Raw genomic sequence first — 26,768 nt, 5'->3', positions numbered from 1 at the left:
TTTTCTTTGTAGTGATACTCATTATTCTTAGCTTTTGATTTGTTACTAAACTAAAACAAAACCAATAAAAGATATTTAAGTTTTATAAATGGTGTACCGTAAAACGGGGTGAATAGGAACAAAAGTTGATGAATTTATTAAGATCAGAATATCAAGCAATCTAGAAATAATTTTTTTATCTATTCAGATGTTACTTGATTTGTAGCATGGAAGCAAATATTATTTCGATTTACAGCATGTTGCTTGAGAATATTGAAAACAATATTTATTTCATTTTAAAAAAGCAAATTTTCATACGCTGACAAATATAAAAAAATGGCAAAAATGTAATATTTTTTATTTACGGCACTTCAGTCTGAAAATCTTATAAATGGCAAACATTTTCGAAAAAAAAACCTTTTTAGCCCACTTATCATGTGGTCAACGGTTCCTTTTATTTCTTTGTGTCAAGGATCCCCTCAGCATGGCCTTAGGAACGGGGGGATGGGGAAGTATGTTTGGGTTCTTAACTCCCCCTCCATGAGGACCCAAAAAATATCAAACAAAATGTTCTTCTCTGAATTTCTTACTCAAATTATGACGAACGACTGAAGTGAATCAAGCGTAACAATCTCGACTCAGAACTTAGGCCATAACCTCAAAATCTTATCTCAGGTTCACAATTTTACTACAGATTTTCAAAAATGTTCTCACTTGTTGAAAAATATTTAAATTCTGTACTCGAAAAAAACGCTATCAAAAGTTATTCACAAAAGCAGTTGGTGTATGAATTTTTGGGTACAGCGACAGTCCTTAGTTTCGAATATCGAATTTCCGTTAAGATAAGACTCACCAAGGTTGCCTAACTGGCTCGATAGTTTTTACTTTATTTGCAAAATCAATGAAAAATTCAAATTGCGTAGTAATAGTATTTGTATTTGTATTTGTATTTTGCGTTCAAAACAATTTTTAATATAGTTTATCCCAATAAACTGACTGATGTGTTTCGATAAAAAAAAACAATTTTTCGAGTTTTCTATTCTTCTTGATTTTAATTGAAAAGTTCCTAAATTTTCCTGGATATTACCCTGATTTTGGGTCGTATACTTTGAATTGGAATGCCCGGATTTTGTAAAGTTTTAAGATTTGATAGCCCGAATTCGCTCTGCCCGGATGAACGCGGAAAAATAGCTGGTGAGCTTAGGTTTGAATTATTTCCGATGTTCTGGTTCCATTTTTATAACCTTAGTTTGTTACCTGTGACCGGATTGTGGAATCTGTATCCAGTTTATTATTCTTGATTTTCAGTTCGGTTTATCTGGGACGAAATCCCGATTCAAATCTAGGTCTCGCATTTAAAACTAAAACTAACATTAGATTCATTTTCAATGTTCAAAACTCATCGTTCCGGATATCAAAAGAATGTAAATAAAATGCAAACCATTTTTAAGAATTGGACTTGAAATTTTCGCTCTTAATTCTTATGCAGAATTGAACCTTAAAAAATATCCATAATGGTGATTCAGAATTGATACATCAGAGTTTCATCAATCGGAATTTTCATTCATATTCACTAGTTGAATCACGAAAAAATAATTGGAGGAAAAATTAATATAGAAAATTAACGATTCAAAATTCAAACAAGAGATTTCTGGATAAGGATTCTTGCTTTTCTGTTCATAACACTAGTTTACAAAATTTTGAAAAAATCGTGAACTTGATTAACTGACCAACATTTTTAATGTAAAATCGGGCGCTGAATCCGAAAATGAAATTCAAAAAAATCTCAGTAGAACCGTTTTTGAGTTATGCTCCAAATTCGAAATTTCGGAAAAATTAAAAAAGTTCTTGTACTTAGATTAAAATATCTCGGACGGCATAACAGTAATTTGAAATCTCTTTTCTGCATATTAAAGGTGAATAAATTTTCTATCGATCATCTGAACACTGTTTTTGCGTTCGACTAACAGTATTGTTGATATTAGTGACTTTATGAGGAAGAAAATTAAAAAAAACTAATTTTTTTAGAGAAAATTTTGTTTCAACTAAAGTTTTTGACTCGATGGTAGCATTTAAAAAATCTGATTTTCTTTTACGCTTAAATGTCAATTTATAACAAAGATTTCAAGTGGTTATTTTTTAAAATAGGTTGAAAATTGAAGAAGTTATGGCTACTTTACCATAACTGTAATTTTTGAAGTTTTTAATAATTTAAAGAACCGCAGTACACTTATCATAGTATAGGAAGAATGAAACATGATGAATCTCACTCGCTCCAAGTCAAAATTCTTTATTAGCTTACCAAAAGGTCACATGCCAAGTTTCAGGAAGATCTGACCATACGGAGGGGTTGCTTGAGTCTCAAACATAAATAAAATTTTTAGGTATTTTGCCCGGAAGGAACGAAAAATACTGGTTTTTCATCAATAACTTTTTTCATCACAAGCCGTTTGTTTTTTATGGTTGATTTTCTTAAAGCGTAAAATGAGACAAATATTTCACCCGAAGACTGTAACTCGATTGGATTTAAAATAGAAAAGTTATTGCGGTTCAAAGGCCGCAAATTTTGTCCAACACGCAATGAGTACTTTTTACGCATTGCGTTTTATACGACAATTTTCGACCAAAATACAATCTTTGAATCTCAATAACTTTTCTGTTTCAAATCCAATCGAGTTACAGTCTTCGGGTGAAATATTTGTCTCATTTTACGCTTTAAGAAAATCAACCATAAAAAACAATCAGCTAGTGATGAAAAAAGTTATTGATGAAAAACCAGTATTTTTTGTTCCTTCCGGGCAAAATACCTCAAAATTTTATTCACGTTTGAGACTCAAGCAACCCCTCCGTATGGTCAGATCTTCCTGAAACTTGGCATGAGACCTTCTGGTAAGCTAATAAATAATTTTGACTTGGTGCGAGTGAGATTTATCATGTTTCATTCTTCCTATACTATGATAAGTGTTCTGCGGTTCGTTAAATTATGAAAAACTACAAAAAATTCTATTATGGTAAAGTAGCCATAACTTCTTCAATTTTCAACCGATTTTGATAAATAACCACTTGAAATCTTTGTTATAAATTGACATTAAAGCGCAAAAGAAAATTAGATTTTTTAAATCCTACCATCGAGTCAAAAACTTTATTTGAAACTAAATTTTTCCTAAAAAAATGCGTTTTTTTATAATTTTTTTCCTCATAAAGTCACTAATATCAACAATACTGTTGGTCAAACGCAAAAACAGTGTTGGGATGATCGATAGAAAATTTATTCACCTTTAATATGCAGAAAAGAGATTTCAAATTACTGTTATGCCGTCCGAGATATTTCAATCTAAGTACAAGAACTTTTTTAATTTTTCCGAAATTTCATATTTGGAGCATAATTCAAAAACGGTTCTACTGAGATTTTTTTGAATTTCATTTTCGGATTCAGCGCCCGATTTTACATTGGAAATGACTTTCAGTTTACTGAGTTCAAAAATGCTGTAAACTAGTGTAATTAATGGGAACTATTGTTTGGAATTTAGAATCAGAAATCGGTTTCATATAAGAAATTAAATTTATTTTTATTAGAGTTCAAAATTAAGAATCATGATTCGGAAATAAATTTCAAAATTGCCCAAAAGAAAACACAAAATTTGAAATTTCTATTATCATCAAAGATCTGAACGCATGTTTAAAAATAGCTTTCTTTGAATTTTTTTTTTCTTAATTTTATTCTATTTTAATAATGAAATAAATTATTACTTAATGATAATTTATTGTTGATAAAATAACTTGTTCTTAATTTTCAGGTTCAGGAAAATTCAGCTGGATATATTTTTTTGGTTTGTTGTTTAACATTATATTGTAGATATTTAGAAAAACAAAGATTCAAACTTAATGGATGCTTAGAGTTTACAAGAGTTGAAAATAAATCTGATATTAACCCCAAACAAGTTTTTCTTTCAAATAAAGCCTTCAAGATCCCTCATTTATTTATTAAAGCTTAGAAAACTGAACAGTTTTAAGACTTATTTTGAAAAGGATGATTTTGAATTATTAATTATAAATATAAAAGAACTTGAACCCGAATAATGAAATACTCTTAGTATCACTTTTTTTACTACTCTTTGTGTTTGCATTTTCAAGCAAACATGTTATAGGAAAAAATTTGTTACCAAAGCCCCCCCGCATGAGGCAGTTCTTACAACGGCCCTACCCCTAAAGTTTTCTAAAATAATGTTATACGGAAAAAATTACTTTTGAGTTCATCCCAGAACAATTTTTGTCTATATCTGACCCATTCCAGCGTGACGTCACCCCATTTGCAAAACTGTTTTTTGGTATATTGTTTGTAGATTTTACAGTTCATGTCGTACATTGAAAAAAATTATACCCCTAAGTTCAGAATTTAATTCGTTACAATTGGAAATCAAAAGTATTTTTATTGAACAAATAGTTATCAAAATATAAGCAAACGAAATCGTGACATCACAACGCGCCTCTTTTTCCACTTTTCAGTTTTTTTTTACAAGACCGCATTTTTCTGCTCTCCCATTCGAGCAAATTTTATAAAAATTTCAGAAAAGTATCGTTTCATTACAACCAATAAATTGTTGTTTCTGTTTTATGATAACTCTTATCGAAATACGTTCATCAAACGAAATGTTGTTAAAATTTAAGGTTTAAAAAAAGTAATTAAAAAAATGATCGGACCAAACTTATTGGTGAAAAACTGTTTAACAGGTTTTCGAACGAAAATCAATTTTCGTGACGTCACAACGCGTTCTTTACCCGGGTGCAACTAACAACCTTCTGAACCGAATTTTAATCTAAAAATTGTATTAAATTCCTCTCAAAAAGTTTGAAAAGACTTCCGATTTTCGATAATATGTGACATTTCAGAAAATCATGAATTGAAAAACAGTAGAATTTTCGTGACGTCACAACGCTTACAAATAGATACCTTTATCACCGATTCTAGAGCGTGAAGTTGCTGTGATTATTTTTTATTTAATATCATGCTTAAAAAGCGGCTTTTTTACAATCATTTTGCAATATTTTTTTTTATATAGCTAAGTTTTTGACTAAGTTATGTTTCAATTAAAGAATAATTGTTAAAATCAGTTAATTTTCGTAATAAAATTTTTAAAATTCAACGTCAACATACTTAACTCCAAAAAAAAGGTAACTGAAACTCTTTTGATGGAAAATGAAGCTCAAGAAATAAACTTTGAAATGTTGGGCCAATTATTTTTGAATAATGAAAAACGAATATCGGTTCTCCAGTTGAGGGGCGTTTGGAATGGGTCATCTTTATTACAATTTTTTCAGGCCTACAAGATACACCAATGCAATAAACTCAGTCGATTTGAGATCACTTTTGATTTTCTTAAACCTTTGGGTCTAAAATCCTTTGTTTTGGTTCAAAACTCATCCATGATTATTTGCAGATTTTTTAAGCAACGTTTACATGAGTAAATTTGAAGTTTTATGTTTGTATGGGAAGATAGAATATTTTGTACTGAAAAAAATCAACATATTTTTTTTTCTGTGGAACCGAGCCTGCTAATGGTTTTTGTGCAAATTTATAAATTCTCTTAAGGAAATTTTCCGGAGAACCCCAGGGTTCAAGAAGTTTAAAATAATCCCAAATCAGATCAGTCCACTAGAGCTAATCGTGGCCTGAAATTGCTGAATTTGACAGACAATTAAAAAAAATATCAAACTCTATTTTGGTTCCCCTCAGTTGACGATACAATTGTATTGTTTCTTCTATGAACAATAATTCAGGTTTTTTTTCTTAATGTTGTCTAATTTCAATTTGCAGGTTCCAACTGCATTCTTAGGTTATTGGTTTGTCAAAAATCACCCTACGTTATGACGACAGAGTGTAGTTCCTCCCCATTTTTCTCTTACCTGTTCAACGCTGACAAACAAGTAACTCGGAATCTGATAGAATAACACCATGAATCAAATTCACACGTACCTAACGTTAGTGCCTAACCAACTCCTTCTGTACCGATTCCACAAAGCCATCATTATTCATTTTGCCACTTATGTTTTTGCATCTCTCACAAACACACCCCCTCGTTCGTTGGGGTGGAATTATTTCCCAGCAAGCCTTCACCCGATTCGATTGGAACACTCTCTGGAGCCCCCTTTTCCGGCTTGGTGGGGAAGGCAACGCAATTGGGGAGACCAGAGTGGTAGAAACCTAAACAAATCAACACTGTACTGTGCGTGCGTCTGGATGTGTACATTAGCCTGCAGCAGTTTATCAATATTATTGCTGTTTTTATACGGTTGTCATACAGTATTTGCAGTTTGTTGTCTGTCGGTTTCCGCAAACACGATTAGGTCAGGCACGTTCGTTTCACTACACTGCTGGACGGCTGAATCAAATGGAAAGAAGCTTCAGGAAGCATTGTTTGGACTGTCAAAATTTTTGAGACTTTTGTGTCTCTTGTGTCATTCTTTGATAAACATGTTATGAAAAAAGTTGATGTGCATAGTAATTTCTCACAATGAAGGTACCTAAATGATTTTTGATCCAATTAAACCCGAAACGTATAAATTAAACGCTCGGCTTCACAGCCTAGCAGTCCGTAGCAAAGGTCGGAAATCCAATTTACCGTCACCAGGTGTGTGCGAAGAATTGGAGCAAACGAATTGGACTAACGCGACGCATTTAAATTAAAATTAATTTTTATTCATATGCATCGAGACCCTGAAAGAGCTTCGGCCAAACGATACCTCCTCGATGCTTTTCGCTTCATTTCTAGACCAAGCGCTTCTATTTAATCTGGATCTGGGCCAAGCATAATAATGCTGTTTATTTTTTTCCATGAGTAATTTGAATTGGAAAATTTTTCGCACAAACCTCATCTAGTCTTGCTAGATACCGGCTGAAATTATTTCGATTCCTTTAATGAATTTTATCCGATACCATCGGAATGGCCAAAGTACAACATTTATTTGAATCTCTTACCTTCCATTCCAATTGGAGTCAAATACAATCTCTCACGACCCCGAACCTCAAAACGGCGAAAAACCTAGCAACAATTTCCATTTCCATACACAACAATTCTCACAGCAGAGCAGGGAGCTGAAAACTCAATTCCGAGATCTATATCAGGGCAGCACGTGTCGTCTGCCACCATATTTGCCATTTGTTCTGATTTGTTTCACTTTCGCCGTCCCGACGCTTGGAAAAAGGCAACGAAGACGACGCCGCCATGGGAGAAATGTTTCGCCCACATACTGAGCCACCTACCTCCTACGCCTCTTCCGGTTTTTGTGACTGTTTTGAAAGCAATAATTTTTGTCCACCTCCCTCTTGGAGATGGCACTGGAAGTCTACGACCTGTCCTTGCTGAGTTTTTTGCCAGTTTTTTAAAAGAACTGAGAAGATAGAACTTATGTTGTTGGATTATGAAAAACCTTAAAAAATGACTTTCCTATCTTGAACATTTAAAAATTTCCAACAATTTTTCACAATTTTGGTTTGAATTATTTTTTAGTTGTTTTACGAAATATTATCATTCCCTATAATGTTCTAACGATTTATTAAGAAATTTTGAACGTAGAAAAGACAAATTCAAAAACTTATCCGCCAATAACATCAATTATGGATGAATGAAAAAAAAAAATTAGTTGATCATTTAACATTCTGGTATAAAAAATCTAATCGTATTCAGTGATTTCGTATATGAGGGTGCAATGGATGTATAAAAAAATGTCATCATAGAATTTCGAAAATTTTTTATATACATTTAGTAAATTGACCCAAAATACTGACATGCGAAATGATTTAAAGCGCGCAAAGTCTCGTTTTTAACACTCAATAATCACCAAAGGAAATCTAGAAAATCGAAATTTTAATTTCGATGCCAAATGACTCAAAAACCCATAAAACGTTGAAATTTGGATATATTTGGAATAATGTTGACCGATAATCGATTTTCAGTGACAAAGTCGATATTGAGAAAACCAGAGGGGGCTTGTGATATAGCTCAGTTGGCAAGTCTGTTGTCTTCTGAGCCGATGTCCGCTAGTTCGAGCCCAAGAGCAAACATCGAACACAGTTGTACCGGATAAGTTCTTCAATAACGATCCGCCAACTGCAACGTTGATAAAGTCGCGAATGCCATAAAGATGGTAAAACGACTATAATCGAAACAAAAAAAAAAAAAAAAAAAGAAAACCAGAGGAGTTATTGAAATGTTTAAGAATTGGCTATAAAAATAAATCACATTTTGCTCCACATCACGTGTAAACCATTCAATTTTTTTGTTTCGATTATAGTCGTTTTACCATCTTTATGGCATTCGCGACTTTATCAACGTTGCAGTTGGCGGGTCGTTATTGAAAAACTATCCAGTACAACTGTGTTCGATGTTTACTCTTGGGCTCGAACTCGCGGACATCGGCTCAGGAGACAACAGACATGCCAACTGAGCTAAATCACAAGCCCATAAACCATTCAAATGTTTAAAGGCATCCAAAACTCAACTTTCCACAATGATGGTTTTCGTATATTTAATTAAACGAAAAAAAAAAAATTAAAAACGCATTTCAAACTTCACGAAGAAACTTGTCATTTAAAAATTTAGTTGATCTTTCGCTAACTTGCAAAAGTTTTTCACAGTCATGTATCACTGAGTTTAAAAAATTCATTTCATAAAAAAATAATATTTTAATAAAAAGAATACAGCAAAAACCATGATTTGATATAAATGAAAAATAATAAACCAAATACAGAATTAACCACAATGAGAAAAATAAATTAAAACATGTATAAAATAACGAAAAATAACGAGACAAACATGACAAAGCTGGAAAATAAACTGCAAAAATAAGCAAAATACAAAAATAAAACACATAAAACAAAGATAAAAAAAAAATAAAAAAATGAAAAAATTACAAAAATTACAAAACTTGCAAAAATTACAAACATTACAAAAATAACAAAAATAACAAAAATAACTGAAACTTCTGAAATAACAAAAATTACAAAAATTTAAAAATTACTTAAATAACTAAAATTACAAACATTACAAAAATAACAAAAATTACAAAATTACAAAAACAACAAAAATGATAATAATTACAAAAATTACAAAAATCACCAAAATTACAAAAATTACAAAAATTACAAAAATTATAAAAATTAAAAAAATTACAAAAATTACAAAAATTACAAAAATTACAAAAATTACAAAAATTACAAAAATTACAAAAATTACAAAAATTACAAAAATTACAAAAATTACAAAAATTACAAAAATTACAAAAATTACAAAAATTACAAAAATTACAAAAATTACAAAAATTACAAAAATTACAAAAATTACAAAAATTACAAAAATTACAAAAATTACAAAAATTACAAAAATTACAAAAATAACAAAATTACCAAAATTACAAAAATTACAACAATTACAAAAATAACAAAAAAACAAAATAACAAAAATTACAAAAAATACAAAAATTACAAAAATTACAAAAATTACAAAAATTACAAAAATTACAAAAATTACAAAAATTACAAAAATTACAAAAATTACAAAAATTACAAAAATTACAAAAATTACAAAAATTACAAAAATTACAAAAATTACAAAAATTACAAAAATTACAAAAATTACAAAAATTACAAAAATTACAAAAATTACAAAAATTACAAAAATTACAAAAATTACAAAAATTACAAAAATAACAAAATTACCAAAATTACAAAAATTACAACAATTACAAAAATAACAAAAAAACAAAATAACAAAAATTACAAAAAATACAAAAATTACAAAAATTACAAAAATTACAAAAATTACAAAAATTACAAAAATTACAAAAATTACAAAAATTACAAAAATTACAAAAATTACAAAAATTACAAAAATTACAAAAATTACAAAAATTACAAAAATTACAAAAATTACAAAAATTACAAAAATTAAAAAAAATTACAAAAATTACAACAAAATAACAACGAGTTTAAGTAGCGGATTTTAGAAGCAAGTTCGAGTAGCGAGTTTGAGTAGCGTATTTGAGTAGCGAGTTCGAGAAGCGAGTTTGAGTAGTGAATTTGAATTGCGAGTTTGAGAAGCGGATTTGAGTAGCGAGTTTGAGAAGCGGATTTAAGTAGCAAGTTTGAGTAGCAAGTTTGAGTAGCGAGTTTGAGTAGCGAGTTTGAGTAGCGAGTTTGAGTAGCGAGTTTGAGTAGCGAGTTTGAGTAGCGGATTTGAGTTGCGAGTTTGAGTAGCAAGTTTGAGTAGCGAGTTTGAGTAGCGAGTTTGAGTAGCGAGTTTGAGTAGCGAATTTGATTAGCGAGTTTGAGTAGCGAGTTTGAGTAGCGAGTTTGAGTAGCGAGTTTGAGTAGCGAGTTTGAGTAGCGAGTTTGTGTAGCGAGTTTGAGTAGCGAGTTTGTGTAGCGAGTTTGAGTAGCGAGTTTGAGTAGCGAGTTTGAGTAGCGAGTTTGAGTAGCGAGTTTGAGTAGCGAGTTTGAGTAGCGAGTTTGAGTAGCGAGTTTGAGTAGCAAATTTGAGTAGCAAGTTTGAGTAGCGAGTTTAAGTAGCGAGTTTGAGTAGCGAGTTTGAGTAGCGGATTTGAGTAGCGAGTTTGAGTACCGAGTTTGAGTAGTGGATTTGAGTTGCGAATTTGAGTAGCGAGTTTGAGTAGCGAGTTTGAGTAGCGAGTTTAAGTAGCGAGTTTGAGTAGCGAGTTTGAGTAGCGAGTTTGATTAGCGAGTTTGAGTAGCGAGTTTGATTAGCGAGTTTGAGTAGCGAGTTTGAGTAGCGAGTTTGAGTAGCGAGTTTGAGTAGCGAGTTTGAGTAGCGAGTTTGAGTAGCGAGTTTGAGTAGCGAGTTTGAGTAGCGTATTTGAGTAGCGAGTTTGAGTAGCGAGTTTGAGTAGCGGATTTGATTAGCGAGTTTGAGTAGCGAGTTTGATTAGCGAGTTTGATTAGCGAGTTTAAGTAGCGAGTTTGAGTAGCGAGTTTGAGTAGCGAGTTTGATTAGCGAGTTTGAGTAGAGAGTTTTATTAGCGAGTTTGAGTAGCGAGTTTGAGTAGCGAGTTTGAATAGCGAGTTTGAGGAGCGAGTTTGAGTAGCGAGTTTGAGTAGCGTATTTGAGTAGCGAGTTTGAGTAGCGAGTTTGAGTAGCGGATTTGATTAGCGAGTTTGAGTAGCGAGTTTGAGTAGCGAGTTTGAGTAGCGAGTTTGAGTAGCGAGTTTGAGTAGCGAGTTTGAGTAGCGAGTTTGAGTAGCGAGTTTGAGTAGCGAGTTTGAGTAGGGAATTTGAGAAGCAAGTTTGAGTAGCGAGTTTGAGTAGCGGATTTGAGTAGCGAGTTTGAGTAGCGAGTTTGAGTAGCGAGTTTGAGAAGCGAGTTTGAGTAGCGAGTTTGAGTAACGAGATGAGTAGCGGATTTAAGTAGCGAGTTTGAGTAGCGAATTTGAGTAGCGAAATTGAGTAGCGAATTTAAGTAGCGAATTTGAGTAGCAAATTTGAGTAGCGAGTTTGAGTAGCGGATTTGAGAAGCGAGTTTGAGTAGCGGATTTGAGTAGCGAGTTTGAGTAGCGAGTTTGAGTAGCGAGTTTGAGTAGGGGGTTTGAGTAGCGAGTTTGACTAGCGAGTTTGAGTAGCGGATTTGAGTAGCGAGTTTGAGTAGCGAGTTTGAGTAAGGAATTTGAGTAGCAAGTTTGAAAAGCGAGTTTGAGTAGCGGATTTGAGTAGCGAGTTTGAGTAGCGAGTTTGAGTAGCGAGTTTGAGTAGCGGATTTGAGTAGCGAGTTTGAGTAGCGAGTTTGAGTAGCGAGTTTGAGTAGCGAGTTTGAGTAGCGAATTTGAGTAGCGAGTTTGAGTAGCGAATTTAATTAGCGAATTTGAGTAGCAAATTTGAGTAGCGAGTTTAAGTAGCGGGTTTGAGTAGCGGATTTTAGTAGCGAGTTTGAGTAGCGAGTTTGAGTAGCGAGTTTGAGGAGCGAGTTTGAGTATCGAGTTTGAGTAGCGAGTTTGAGTAGCGTTTTTGAGAAGCGAGTTTGAGTAGCGAATTTGAGTAGCGAGTTTGAGTAGCGAGTTTGAGTAGCGAGTTTGAGTAGCGAGTTTGAGTAGCGAGTTTCAGTAGCGAGTTTGAGTAGCGAGTTTGAGTAGCGAGTTTGAGTAGCGAGTTTGAGTAGCGAGTTTGAGTAGCGAGTTTGAGTAGCGAGTTTGAGTAGCGAGTTTGAGTAGCGAGTTTGAGTAGCGAGTTTAAGTAGCGAGTTTGAGTAGCGGATTTGAGAAGCGAGTTTGAGTAGCAAATTTGAGTGGCGAAATTGAGTAGCGGATTTGATTAGCGAGTTTGAGTGGCGGATTTGAGTAGCGAGTTTGAGTAGCGGATTTGAGTAGCGAGTTTGAGTAGCGGATTTGAGTAGCGAGTTTGAGTAGCGACTTTGAGTAGCGAGTTTGAGGAGCGAGTTTGAGTAGCGGATTTGAGTAGCGAGTTTGAGTAGCGAGTTTGAGTAGCGGATTTGAGTAGCGAATTTGAGTAGCGAGTTTGAGTAGCGACTTTGAGTAAGGAATTTGAGTAGCAAGTTTGAATGGCGAGTTTGAGTATCGGATTTGAGTAGCGAGTTTGAGTTGCGAGTTTGAGTAGCGGATTTGAGTAGCGAGTTTGAGTAGCGAGTTTGAGTAGCGAGTTTGAGTAGCGAGTTTGAGTAGCGAGTTTGAGTAGCGAGTTTGTGTAGCGAGTTTGAGTAGCGAGTTTGTGTAGCGAGTTTGAGTAGCGAGTTTGAGTAGCGAGTTTGAGTAGCGAGTTTGAGTAGCGAGTTTGAGTAGCGAGTTTGAGTAGCGAGTTTGAGTAGCGAGTTTGAGTAGCAAATTTGAGTAGCAAGTTTGAGTAGCGAGTTTAAGTAGCGAGTTTGAGTAGCGAGTTTGAGAAGCGGATTTGAGTAGCGAGTTTGAGTAGCAAATTTGAGTAGCGAAATTGAGTAGCGGATTTGAGTAGCGAGTTTGAGTGGCGGATTTGAGTAGCGAGTTTGAGTAGCGGATTTGAGTTGCGAATTTGAGTAGCAAATTCGAGTAGCGAGTTTGAGTAGCGACTTTGAGTAGCGAGTTTGAGGAGCGAGTTTGAGTATCGGATTTGAGTAGCGAGTTTGAGTAGCGAGTTTGAGTAGCGGATTTGAGTAGCGAATTTGAGTAGCGAGTTTGAGTAGCGGATTTGAGTAGCGAGTTTGAGTAGCCAATTTGAGTAGCGAGTTTGAGTAGCGAGTTTGAGTAAGGAATTTGAGTAGCAAGTTTGAATAGCGAGTTTGAGTATCGGATTTGAGTAGCGAGTTTGAGTAGCGAGTTTGAGTAGCGAGTTTGAGTAGCGGATTTGAGTAGCGAGTTTGAGTAGCGAGTTTGAGGAGCGAGTTTGAGTAGCGGATTTGAGTAGCGAGTTTGAGTAGCGAGTTTGAGTAGCGGATTTGAGTAGCGAGTTTGAGTAGCGAGTTTGAGTAGTGAGTTTGAGTAGCGAGTTTGAGTAGCGAGTTTGAGTAGCGAGTTTGAGTAGCGAGTTTGAGTAGCGAGTTTGAGTAGCGAGTTTGAGTAGCGAGTTTGAGTAGCGTATTTGAGTAGCGAGTTTGAGTAGCGAGTTTGAGTAGCGAGTTTGAGTAGCGAGTTTGAGTAGCGAGTTTGAGTAGCGAATTTGATTAGCGAGTTTGAGTAGCGAGTTTGAGTAGCGAGTTTGAGTAGCGAGTTTGAGTAGCGAGTTTGAGAAGCGGATTTGAGTAGCGAGTTTGAGTAGCGGATTTGAGTTGCGAGTTTGAGTAGCAAGTTTGAGTAGCGAGTTTGAGTAGCGAGTTTGAGTAGCGAGTTTGAGTAGCGAATTTGATTAGCGAGTTTGAGTAGCGAGTTTGAGTAGCGAGTTTGAGTAGCGAGTTTGAGTAGCGAGTTTGAGTAGCGAGTTTGTGTAGCGAGTTTGAGTAGCGAGTTTGTGTAGCGAGTTTGAGTAGCGAGTTTGAGTAGCGAGTTTGAGTAGCGAGTTTGAGTAGCGAGTTTGAGTAGCGAGTTTGAGTAGCGAGTTTGAGTAGCGAGTTTGAGTAGCAAATTTGAGTAGCAAGTTTGAGTAGCGAGTTTAAGTAGCGAGTTTGAGTAGCGAGTTTGAGTAGCGGATTTGAGTAGCGAGTTTGAGTACCGAGTTTGAGTAGTGGATTTGAGTTGCGAATTTGAGTAGCGAGTTTGAGTAGCGAGTTTGAGTAGCGAGTTTAAGTAGCGAGTTTGAGTAGCGAGTTTGAGTAGCGAGTTTGATTAGCGAGTTTGAGTAGCGAGTTTGATTAGCGAGTTTGAGTAGCGAGTTTGAGTAGCGAGTTTGAGTAGCGAGTTTGAGTAGCGAGTTTGAGTAGCGAGTTTGAGTAGCGAGTTTGAGTAGCGAGTTTGAGTAGCGTATTTGAGTAGCGAGTTTGAGTAGCGAGTTTGAGTAGCGGATTTGATTAGCGAGTTTGAGTAGCGAGTTTGAGTAGCGAGTTTGATTAGCGAGTTTAAGTAGCGAGTTTGAGTAGCGAGTTTGAGTAGCGAGTTTGATTAGCGAGTTTGAGTAGAGAGTTTTATTAGCGAGTTTGAGTAGCGAGTTTGAGTAGCGAGTTTGAATAGCGAGTTTGAGGAGCGAGTTTGAGTAGCGAGTTTGAGTAGCGTATTTGAGTAGCGAGTTTGAGTAGCGAGTTTGAGTAGCGGATTTGATTAGCGAGTTTGAGTAGCGAGTTTGAGTAGCGAGTTTGAGTAGCGAGTTTGAGTAGCGAGTTTGAGTAGCGAGTTTGAGTAGCGAGTTTGAGTAGCGAGTTTGAGTAGCGAGTTTGAGTAGGGAATTTGAGAAGCAAGTTTGAGTAGCGAGTTTGAGTAGCGGATTTGAGTAGCGAGTTTGAGTAGCGAGTTTGAGTAGCGAGTTTGAGAAGCGAGTTTGAGTAGCGAGTTTGAGTAACGAGATGAGTAGCGGATTTAAGTAGCGAGTTTGAGTAGCGAATTTGAGTAGCGAAATTGAGTAGCGAATTTAAGTAGCGAATTTGAGTAGCAAATTTGAGTAGCGAGTTTGAGTAGCGGATTTGAGAAGCGAGTTTGAGTAGCGGATTTGAGTAGCGAGTTTGAGTAGCGAGTTTGAGTAGCGAGTTTGAGTAGGGGGTTTGAGTAGCGAGTTTGAGTAGCGAGTTTGAGTAGCGGATTTGAGTAGCGAGTTTGGGTAGCGAGTTTGAGTAAGGAATTTGAGTAGCAAGTTTGAAAAGCGAGTTTGAGTAGCGGATTTGAGTAGCGAGTTTGAGTAGCGAGTTTGAGTAGCGAGTTTGAGTAGCGGATTTGAGTAGCGAGTTTGAGTAGCGAGTTTGAGTAGCGAGTTTGAGTAGCGAGTTTGAGTAGCGAATTTGAGTAGCGAGTTTGAGTAGCGAATTTAATTAGCGAATTTGAGTAGCAAATTTGAGTAGCGAGTTTGAGTAGCGGGTTTGAGTAGCGGATTTTAGTAGCGAGTTTGAGTAGCGAGTTTGAGTAGCGAGTTTGAGTAGCGAGTTTGAGGAGCGAGTTTGAGTATCGAGTTTGAGTAGCGAGTTTGAGTAGCGTTTTTGAGAAGCGAGTTTGAGTAGCGAATTTGAGTAGCGGATTTGAGTAGCGAGTTTGAGTAGCGAGTTTGAGTAGCGAGTTTGAGTAGCGAGTTTCAGTAGCGAGTTTGAGTAGCGAGTTTGAGTAGCGAGTTTGAGTAGCGAGTTTGAGTAGCGAGTTTGAGTAGCGAGTTTGAGTAGCGAGTTTGAGTAGCGAGTTTGAGTAGCGAGTTTGAGTAGCGAGTTTAAGTAGCGAGTTTGAGTAGCGGATTTGAGAAGCGAGTTTGAGTAGCAAATTTGAGTGGCGAAATTGAGTAGCGGATTTGATTAGCGAGTTTGAGTGGCGGATTTGAGTAGCGAGTTTGAGTAGCGGATTTGAGTAGCGAGTTTGAGTAGCGGATTTGAGTAGCGAGTTTGAGTAGCGACTTTGAGTAGCGAGTTTGAGGAGCGAGTTTGAGTAGCGGATTTGAGTAGCGAGTTTGAGTAGCGAGTTTGAGTAGCGGATTTGAGTAGCGAATTTGAGTAGCGAGTTTGAGTAGCGACTTTGAGTAAGGAATTTGAGTAGCAAGTTTGAATGGCGAGTTTGAGTATCGGATTTGAGTAGCGAGTTTGAGTTGCGAGTTTGAGTAGCGGATTTGAGTAGCGAGTTTGAGTAGCGAGTTTGAGTAGCGAATTTGAGTAGCGAGTTTGAGTAGCGACTTTGAGTAGCGAGTTTGAGTAGCGAGTTTGAGTAGCGAGTTTGAGTAGCGAGTTTGAGTAGCGAGTTTGAGTAGCGAGTTTGAGTAGGGAATTTGAGTAGCAAGTTTGAGTAGCGAGTTTGAGTAGTGGATTTGAGAAGCGAGTTTGAGTAGCGAGTTTTAGTAGCGAGTTTGAGTAGCGAGTTTGAGTAGCGAGTTTGAGTAGCGGATTTGAGTAGCGAATTTGAGTAGCAAATTTGAGTAGCGAAATTGAGTAGCGGATTTGAGTAGCGAGTTTGAGTGGCGGATTTGAGTAGCGAGTTTGAGTAGCGGATTTGAGTTGCGAATTTGAGTAGCAAATTCGAGTAGCGAGTTTGAGTAGCGACTTTGAGTAGCGAGTTTGAGGAGCGAGTTTGAGTATCGGATTTGAGTAGCGAGTTTGAGTAGCGAGTTTGAGTAGCGGATTTGAGTAGCGAATTTGAGTAGCGAGTTTGAGTAGCGGATTTGAGTAGCGAGTTTGAGTAGCCAATTTGAGTAGCGAGTTTGAGTAGCGAGTTTGAGTAAGGAATTTGAGTAGCGAGTTTGAGTAGCGAGTTTGAGTAGCGAGTTTGAGTAGCGGATTTGAGTAGCGAGTTTGAGTAGCGAGTTTGAGGAGCGAGTTTGAGTAGCGGATTTGAGTAGCGAGTTTGAGTAGCGAGTTTGAGTAGCGGATTTGAGTAGCGAGTTTGAGTAGCGAGTTTGAGTAGTGAGTTTGAGTAGCGAGTTTGAGTAGCGAATTTGAGTAGCGAGTTTGAGTAGCAATTTTGAATAGCGAGTTTGAGTAGCGGATTTGAGTAGCGAGTTTGAGTAGCGAGTTTGAGTAGCGAGTTTGAGTAGCGAGATTGAGTAGCGAGATTGAGTAGCGGATTTGAGAAGCGAGTTTGAGTAGCGAGTTTGAGTAGCGGATTTGAGTAGCGAGTTTGAGTAGCGAGTTTGAGTAGCGAGTTTGAGTAGCGAGGTTGTGTAGCGAGATTGAGTAGCGGATTTGAGTAGCGAGTTTGAGAAGCGAATTTGAGTAGCGAAATTGAGAAGCGAATTTAAGAAGCGAATTTGAGTAGCAAATTTGAGTAGCGAGTTTGAGTAGCGGATTTGAGTAGCGAGTTTGAGTAGCGGATTGGAGTAGCAATTTTGAGTAACGGATTAAAGTAGTGAGTTTGAGTAGCAGATTTGAGTAGCGAGTTTGAATAGCGGATTTGATTAGCGAGTTGAGTAGCGAGTTTGAGTAGCGAGTTTGAGGAGCGAGTTTGAGTAGCGGATTTGAGTAGCGAGTTTGAGTAGCGAGTTTGAGTAGCGGATTTGAGTAGCGGATTTGAGTAGCGAGATTGAGTAGCAATTTTGAGTAGCGGATTAGAGTAGCGAGTTTGAGTAGCGGATTTGAGTAGCGAGTTTGAGTAGCGAGTTTGAGTAGCGAATTTGAGTAGCGAGTTTGAGTAGCAAGTTTGAGTAGCGAGTTTGAGTAGCGAATTTGAGTAGCGAGTTTGAGTAGCAAGTTTGAGTAGCGAGTTTGAGTAGCGGATTTGAGTAGCGAGTTTGAGTAGCGAGTTTGAGTAGCGAGTTTGAGTAGCGAGTTTGGGTAGCGAGATTGTGTAGCGGATTTGAGTAGCGAGTTTGAGAAGCGAATTTGAGTAGCGAAATTGAGTAGTGAAATTAAGTAGCGAATTTGAGTAGCAAATTTGAGTAGCGACTTTGAGTAGCGGATTTGAGTAGCGAGTTTGAGTAGCGGATTTGAGTAGCGAGTTTGAGTAGCGGATTTGAGTAGCGAGTTTAAGTAGCGAGTTTGAGTAGCGAGTTTGAGGAGCGAGTTTGAGTAGCGGATTTGAGTAGCGAGTTTGAGTAGCGAGTTTGAGTAGCGGATTTGAGTAGCGAGTTTGAGTAGCGAGATTGAGTAGCGAGTTTGAGTAGCGAGTTTGAGTAGCAAATTTGAGTAGCGAATTTGAGTAGCGAGTTTGAGTAAGGAATTAGAGTAGCAAGTTTGAATAGCGGGTTTGAGTGGCGGATTTGAGTAGCGAGTTTGAGTAGCGGAATTGAGTAGAGAGTTTGAGTAGCGGATTTGAGTAGCGAGTTTGAGTAGCGAGTTTGAGGAGCGAGTTTGAGTAGCGGATTTGAGTAGCGAGTTTGAGTAGCGAGTTTGAGTAACGAGTTTGAGTAGCGAGTTTGAGTAGCGAGTTTGAGAAGCGAGTTTGAGTAGCGAGTTTGAGTAGGGAATTTGAGTTGCAAGTTTGAGTAGCAAGTTTGAGTAGCGGATTTGAGTAGTGAGTTTGAGTAGCGAGTTTGAGTAGCGAGTTTGAGTAGCGAGTGTGAGTAGCGGATTTAAGTAGCGAGTTTGAGTAGCGAGTTTGAGTAGCGGATTTGAGTAGCGAGTTTGAGAAGCGAATTTGAGTAGCGAGTTTGAGTAGCGAGTTTGAGTAGCGAGTTTGAGTAGCGAGTTTGAGTAGAGAATTTGACTAGCAAGTTTGAATAGCGAGTTTGAGTAGCGGATTTGAATAGCGATATTGAGTTGCGAGTTTGAGTAGCGAGTTTGAGTAGCGAGTTTGAGTAGCGGATTTGAGTAGCGAGTTTGAGTAGCGAATTTGAGTAGCGAAATTGAGTAGCGAATTTAAATAGCGAATTTGAGTAGCAAATTTGAGTAGCGAGTTTGAGTAGCGGATTCGAGTAGCGAGTTTGAGTAGCGGATTTGAGTAGCGAGTTTGAGTAGCGATTTTTAGTAGCGGATTTGAGTAGTGAGTTTGAGTAGCGAGTTTGAGTAGCGAGTTTGAGTAGCAGATTTGAGTAGCGAGTTTAAGTAGCGAATTTGAGTAGCAAGTTTGAGTAGCGAATTTAAGTAGCGAATTTGAGTAGCAAATTTGAGTAGCGGATTCGAGTAGCGAGTATGAGAAGCGGATTTGAGTAGCGAGTTTGAGTAGCGAGTTTTAGTTGCGGATTTGAGTAGCGAGTTTGAGTAGCGAGTTTGAGTAGCGAGTTCGAGTAGCGAGTTTGAGTAGCGAGTTTGAGTAGCGGATTTGAGTAGCGAGTTTGAGTAGCGAATTTCAGTAGCGAAATTGAGTAGCGAATTCAAGTAGCGAATTTGAGTAGCAAATTCGAGTAGCGAGTTTGAGTAGCGGATTCGAGTAGCGGATTCGAGTAGCGGATTCGAGTAGCGAGTTTGAGTAGCGGATTTGAGTAGCGAGTTTGAGTAGCGGATTTGAGTAGCGAGTTCGAGTAGCGAGTTTGAGTAGCGAGTTTGAGTAGCGAGTTTGAGAAGCGAGTTTGAGTAGCGCGTTTGAGTAGCGAGTTTGAGTAGCGAGTTTGATTAGCGAGTTTGAGTAGCGAGTTTGAGTAGCGAGTTTGAGTAGCGGATTTGAGTAGCGAGTTTGAGTAGCGAGTTTGAGAAGCGGATATGAGTAGCGAGTTTGAGTAGCGAGTTTGAGTAGCGAGTTTGAGTAGCGAGTTTGAGTAGCGAGTTTGAGTAGCGGATTTGAGTAGCGAGTTTGAGTAGCGAGTTTGAGTAGCGAGTTTGAGTAGCGGATTTGAGTAGCGAGTTTGAGTAGCGAATTTGAGTAGCGATTTTGAGTAGCGGATTTGAGTAGCGAGTTTGAGCAGCGAATTTGAGTAGCGAGTTTGAGTAGCGAGTTTGAGTAGCGAGTTCGAGTAGCGAGTTTGAGTAGCGAGTTTGAGTAGCAAGTTTGAGAAGCGGATTTGAGTAGCGAGTTTGAGTAGCGAGTTTGTGTAGCGAGTTTGAGTAGCGAGTTTGAGTAGCGAGTTTGAGTAGCGGATTTGAGTAGCGAGTTTGAGTAGCGAATTTGAGTAGCAAGTTTGAATAGCGAGTTTGAGTAGCGGATTCCAGTAGCGAGTTTGAGTAGCGGATTTGAGTAGCAAATTTGAGTAGCGAGTTTGAGTAGCGGATTTAAGTAGCGAGTTCGAGTAGCGAGTTTGAGTAGCGAGTTTGAGTAGCGAGTTTGAGTAGCGAGTTTGAGTAGCGAGTTTGAGTAGCGAGTTTGAGTAGAGGATTTGAGTAGCGAGTTTGAGTAGCGAATTTGAGTAGCGAGTTTGAGTAGCGGATTTGAGTAACGAGTTTGAGTAGCGAATTTGAGTAGCGAAATTGAGTAGCGAATTTAAGTAGCGAATTTGAGTAGCGGATTTGAGTAGCGAGTTTGAAAAGTGGATTCGAGTAGCGAGTTTGAGTAGCGGATTTGAGTAGCGAGTTTGAGTAGCGATTTTGAGTAGCGGATTTAAGTAGTGAGTTCGAGTAGCGAGTTTGAGTAGCGAGTTTGAGTAGCGAGTTTGAGTAGCGGATTTGAATAGCAAGTTTGAGTAGCGAATTTGAGTAGCGAAAATGAGTAGCGAATTTAAGTAGCGAGATTTGAGTAGCGAGTTTGAGTAGCGAATTTGAGTAGCGAGTTTGAGTAGCGAGTTTGAGTAGCGAGTTTGAGTAGCGAGATTGAGTAGCGAGATTGAGTAGCGGATTTGAGAAGCGAGTTTGAGTAGCGAGTTTGAGAAGCGGATTTGAGTAGCGAGTTTGAGTAGCGAGTTTGAGTGGCGAGTTTGAGTAGCGAGGTTGAGTAGCGAGATTGAGTAGCGGATTTGAGTAGCGAGTTTGAGTAGCGAGTTTGAGTAGCGAGTTTGAGTAGCGAGGTTGAGTAGCGAGATTGAGTAGCGGATTTGAGTAGCGAGTTTGAGTAGCGAATTTGAGTAGCGAAATTGAGAAGCGAATTTAAGAATCGAATTTGAGTAGCAAATTTGAGAAGCGAGTTTGAGTAGCGGATTTGAGTAGCGAGTTTGAGTAGCGGATTGGAGTAGCAATTTTGAGTAGCGGATAAAAGTTGTGAGTTTTAGTAGCAGATTTGAGTAGCGAGTTTGAATAGCGGATTTGATTAGCGAGTTGAGTAGCGAGTTTGAGTAGCGAGTTTGAGGAGCGAGTTTGAGTAGCGGATTTGAGTAGCGAGTTTGAGTAGCGGATTTGAGTAGCGAGTTTGAGTAGCGGATTTGAGTAGCGAGTTTGAGTAGCAATTTTGAGTAGCGGATTAGAGTAGCGAGTTGGAGTAGCGGATTTGAGTAGCGAGTTTGAGTAGCGAGTTTGAGTAGCGAATTTGAGTAGCGAGTTTGAGTAGCAAGTTTGAGTAGCGAGTTTGAGTAGCGAATTTGAGTAGCGAGTTTGAGTAGCAAGTTTGAGTAGCGAGTTTGAGTAGCGGATTTGAGTAGCGAGTTTGAGTAGCGAGTTTGAGTAGCGAGTTTGAGTAGCGAGTTTGAGTAGCGAGATTGAGTAGCGGATTTGAGTAGCGAGTTTGAGTAGCGAATTTGAGTAGCGAAATTGAGTAGTGAATTTAAGTAGCGAATTTGAGTAGCAAATTTGAGTAGCGACTTTGAGTAGCGGATTTGAGTAGCGAGTTTGAGTAGCGGATTTGAGTAGCGAGTTTGAGTAGCGGATTTGAGTAGCGAGTTTGAGTAGCGAGTTTGAGTAGCGAGTTTGAGGAGCGAGTTTGAGTAGCGGATTTGAGTAGCGAGTTTGAGTAGCGAGTTTGAGTAGCGGATTTGAGTAGCGAGTTTGAGTAGCGAGATTGAGTAGCGAGTTTGAGTAGCGAGTTTGAGTAGCAAATTTGAGTAGCGAGTTTGAGTAGCGAGTTTGAGTAAGGAATTTGAGTAGCAAGTTTGAATAGCGGGTTTGAGTAGCGGATTTGAGTAGCGAGTTTGAGTAGCGGAATTGAGTAGAGAGTTTGAGTAGCGGATTTGAGTAGCGAGTTTGAGTAGCAAGTTTGAGGAGCGAGTTTGAGTAGCGGATTTGAGTAGCGAGTTTGAGTAGCGAGTTTGAGTAACGAATTTGAGTAGCGTGTTTGAGTAGCGAGTTTGAGAAGCGAGTTTGAGTAGCGAGTTTGAGTAGGGAATTTGAGTTGCAAGTTTGAGTAGCGAGTTTGAGTAGCGGATTTGAGTAGTGAGTTTGAGTAGCGAGTTTAAGTAGCGAGTTTGAGTAGCGAGTGTGAGTAGCGGATTTCAGTAGCGAGTTTGAGTAGCGAGTTTGAGTAGCGAGTTTGAGTAGCGAGTTTGAGTAGCGGATTTAAGTAGCGAGTTTGAGTAGCGAATTTGAGTAGCGAGTTTGAGTAGCGAGTTTGAGTAGCGAGTTTGAGTAGGGAATTTGACTAGCAAGTTTGAGTAGCGAGTTTGAGTAGCGGATTTGAGTAGCGAGTTTGAGTAGCGAATTTGAGTAGCGAAATTGAGTAGCGAATTTAAATAGCGAATTTGAGTAGCGAGTTTGAGTAGCGAGTTTGAGTAGCGGATTTGAGTAGCGAGTTTGAGTAGCGAGATTGAGTAGCGAGTTTGAGTAGCGTTTTTGAGTAGCAAATTTGAGTAGCGAGTTTGAGTAGCGAGTTTGAGTAAGGAATTTGAGTAGCAAGTTTGAATAGCGGGTTTGAGTAGCGGATTTGAGTAACGAGTTTGAGTAGCGGAATTGAGTAGAGAGTTTGAGTAGCGGATTTGAGTAGCGAGTTTGAGTAGCAAGTTTGAGGAGCGAGTTTGAGTAGCGGATTTGAGTAGCGAGTTTGAGTAGCGAGTTTGAGTAACGAATTTGAGTAGCGTGTTTGAGTAGCGAGTTTGAGAAGCGAGTTTGAGTAGCGAGTTTGAGTAGGGAATTTGAGTTGCAAGTTTGAGTAGCGAGTTTGAGTAGCGGATTTGAGTAGTGAGTTTGAGTAGCGAGTTTAAGTAGCGAGTTTGAGTAGTGAGTGTGAGTAGCGGATTTCAGTAGCGAGTTTGAGTAGCGAGTTTGAGTAGCGAGTTTGAGTAGCGAGTTTGAGTAGCGGATTTAAGTAGCGAGTTTGAGTAGCGAATTTGAGTAGCGAGTTTGAGTAGCGAGTTTGAGTAGCGAGTTTGAGTAGGGAATTTGACTAGCAAGTTGAGTAGCGAGTTTGAGTAGCGGATTTGAGTAGCGAGTTTGAGTAGCGAATTTGAGTAGCGAAATTGAGTAGCGAATTTAAATAGCGAATTTGAGTAGCAAATTTGAGTAGCGAGTTTGAGTAGCGGATTCGAGTAGCGAGTTTGAGTAGCGGAATTGAGTAGCGAGTTTGAGTAGCGATTTTGAGTAGCGGATTTGAGTAGTGAGTTTGAGTAGCGAGTTTGAGTAGCGAGTTTGAGTAGCAGATTTGAGTAGCGAGTTTAAGTAGCGAATTTGAGTAGCAAGTTTGAGTAGCGAATTTAAGTAGCGAATTTGAGTAGCAAATTTGAGTAGCGAGTTTGAGTAGCGGATTCGAGTAGCGAGTATGAGAAGCGGATTTGAGTAGCGAGTTTGAGTAGCGAGTTTTAGTTGCGGATTTGAGTAGCGAGTTTGAGTAGCGAGTTTGAGTAGCCAGTTTGAGTAGCGAGTTTGAGTAGCGAGTTTGAGTAGCGGATTTGAGTAGCGAGTTTGAGTAGCGAATTTCAGTAGCGAAATTGAGTAGCGAATTCAAGTAGCGAATTTGAGTAGCAAATTCGAGTAGCGAGTTTGAGTAGCGGATTCGAGTAGCGGATTCGAGTAGCGGATTCGAGTAGCGAGTTTGAGTAGCGGATTTGAGTAGCGAGTTTGAGTAGCGGATTTGAGTAGCGGATTTGAATAGCAAGTTTGAGTAGCGAGTTTGAGTAGCGAGTTTGAGTAGCGAGTTTTAGTAGCGAGTTTGAGTAGCGAGTTTGAGTAGCGAGTTTGAGTAGCGAGTTTGAGTAGCGAGTTTGAGTAGCGAGTTTGAGTAGCAAATATGAGTAGCGAGTTTGAGTAGCGAGTTTGAGAAGCGGATTTGAGTAGCGAGTTTGAGTAGCGAGTTTGAGTAGCGAGTTTGAGTAGCGAGTTTGAGTAGCGAGTTTGAGTAGCGGATTTTTTTTTTTTTTTTTTTTTTTATATAAGAAATTTGTAGCGGCCCACCACACTCCCCCACACCAAAAAGCTCATTAGAGCCCCCTGGTAATGGACGCTACTGTTCTCAGCATGTCTGGCAGCAACAAAAATTAATAAAAAACGCGGGCAAAATTTTACTCATGCTGAGAACTGAAATGTTTAAATTTAGTGCGAGGAACTGTAATGATAATACTAAATTAAATACTACATGGATCTCAATGGAAAACAGATTTCCTTTAAAGAGATCCACTATTTGATATTAATACTACTAAGCAAACATTTAATCAAATAAGACATTATAATTTAAATAATTAATAAAAAAAAAAAAAAAAGAACACACAAAGAAACTAAATTGCTACAAAAATTAATTATAAAAGAAGAAAACTGGTCACTGATCGATCGGTTTTTAACGACTCAATTTTTCTTTGATTTGAGTAGCGAGTTTGAGTAGCGAGTTTGAGTAGCGAGTTTGAGTAGCGGATTTGAGTAGCGAGTTTGAGTAGCGAATTTGAGTAGCGATTTTGAGTAGCGGATTTGAGTAGCGAGTTTGAGTAGCGAGTTTGAGTAGCGAGTTTGAGTAGCGAGTTTGAGTAGCGAGTTCGAGTAGCGAGTTTGGGTAGCGAGTTTGAGAAGCAAGTTTGAGAAGCGGATTTGAGTAGCGAGTTTGAGTAGCGAGTTTGTGTAGCGAGTTTGAGTAGCGAGTTTGAGTAGCGAGTTTGAGTAGCGGATTTGAGTAGCGAGTTTGAGTAGCGAATTTGAGTAGCGAGTTTGAGTAGCGGATTTGAGTAGCGAGTTTGAGTGGCGAATTTGAGTAGCGAAATTGAGTAGCGAATTTAAGTGGCGAATTTGAGTAGCAAATTTGAGTAGCGAGTTTGAGTAGCGGATTCCAGTAGCGAGTTTGAGTAGCGGATTTGAGTAGCAAATTTGAGTAGCGAGTTTGAGTAGCGGATTTAAGTAGCGAGTTCGAGTAGCGAGTTTGAGTAGCGAGTTTGAGTAGCGAGTTTGAGTAGCGAGTTTGAGTAGCGAGTTTGAGTAGCGAGTTTGAGTAGCGGATTTGAGTAGCGAGTTTGAGTAGCGAATTTGAGTAGCGAGTTTGAGTAGCGGATTTGAGTAACGAGTTTGAGTAGCGAATTTGAGTAGCGAAATTGAGTAGCGAATTTAAGTAGCGAATTTGAGTAGCGGATATGAGTAGCGAGTTTGAGTAGTGGATTCGAGTAGCGAGTTTGAGTAGCGGATTTGAGTAGCGAGTTTGAGTAGCGATTTTGAGTAGCGGATTTAAGTAGCGAGTTCGAGTAGCGAGTTTGAGTAGCGAGTTTGAGTAGCGAGTTTGAGTAGCGGATTTGAATAGCAAGTTTGAGTAGCGAATTTGAGTAGCGAAAATGAGTAGCGAATTTAAGTAGCGAGATTTGAGTAGCGAGTTTGAGTAGCGAATTGGAGTAGCGAGTTTGAGTAGCGGATTTGAGTAGCGAGTTTGAGTAGCGGATTTGAGTAGCGGATTTGAGTTTTATAAAATTTGAAAAATAACAAATAACATAAAATACAAAAAATAAAAATTACAAAAATTACAAAAATTACAAAAATTACAAAAATTACAAAAATTACAAAAATTACAAAAATTACAAAAATTACAAAAATTACAAAAATTACAAAAATTACAAAAATTACAAAAATTACAAAAATTACAAAAATTACAAAAATTACAAAAATTACAAAAATTACAAAAATTACAAAAATTACAAAAATTACAAAAATTACAAAAATTACAAAAATTACAAAAATTACAAAAATTACAAAAATTTCAAAAATTACAAAAATTACAAAAATTACAAAAATTACAAAAATTACAAAAATTACAAAAATTACAAAAATTACAAAAATTACAAAAATTACAAAAATTACAAAAATTACAAAAATTACAAAAATAACAAAAATTACAAAAATAACAAAATTACCAAAATTACAAAAATTACAACAATTACAAAAATAACAAAAAAACAAAATAACAAAAATTACAAAAAATACAAAAAATTACAAAAATTACAAAAATTACAAAAATTACAAAAATTACAAAAATTACAAAAATTACAAAAATTACAAAAATTACAAAAATTACAAAAATTACAAAAATTACAAAAATTACAAAAATTACAAAAATTACAAAAATTACAAAAATTACAAAAATTACAAAAATTACAAAAATTAAAAAAAATTACAAAAATTACAACAAAATAACAACGAGTTTAAGTGGCGGATTTTAGAAGCAAGTTCGAGTAGCGAGTTTGAGTAGCGTATTTGAGTAGCGAGTTCGAGAAGCGAGTTTGAGTAGTGAATTTGAATTGCGAGTTTGAGAAGCGGATTTGAGTAGCGAGTTTGAGAAGCGGATTTAAGTAGCAAGTTTGAGTAGCAAGTTTGAGTAGCGAGTTTGAGTAGCGAGTTTGAGTAGCGAGTTTGAGTAGCGAGTTTGAGTAGCGAGTTTGAGTAGCGGATTTGAGTTGCGAGTTTGAGTAGCAAGTTTGAGTAGCGAGTTTGAGTAGCGAGTTTGAGTAGCGAGTTTGAGTAGCGAATTTGATTAGCGAGTTTGAGTAGCGAGTTTGAGTAGCGAGTTTGAGTAGCGAGTTTGAGTAGCGAGTTTGAGTAGCGAGTTTGTGTAGCGAGTTTGAGTAGCGAGTTTGTGTAGCGAGTTTGAGTAGCGAGTTTGAGTAGCGAGTTTGAGTAGCGAGTTT

Source organism: Uranotaenia lowii, chromosome 1 (genome assembly GCF_029784155.1).
Source record: "Uranotaenia lowii strain MFRU-FL chromosome 1, ASM2978415v1, whole genome shotgun sequence".
Classification (NCBI taxonomy): Eukaryota; Metazoa; Arthropoda; class Insecta; order Diptera; family Culicidae; genus Uranotaenia; species Uranotaenia lowii.
Note: the sequence above shows the minus strand (reverse complement) of the source record.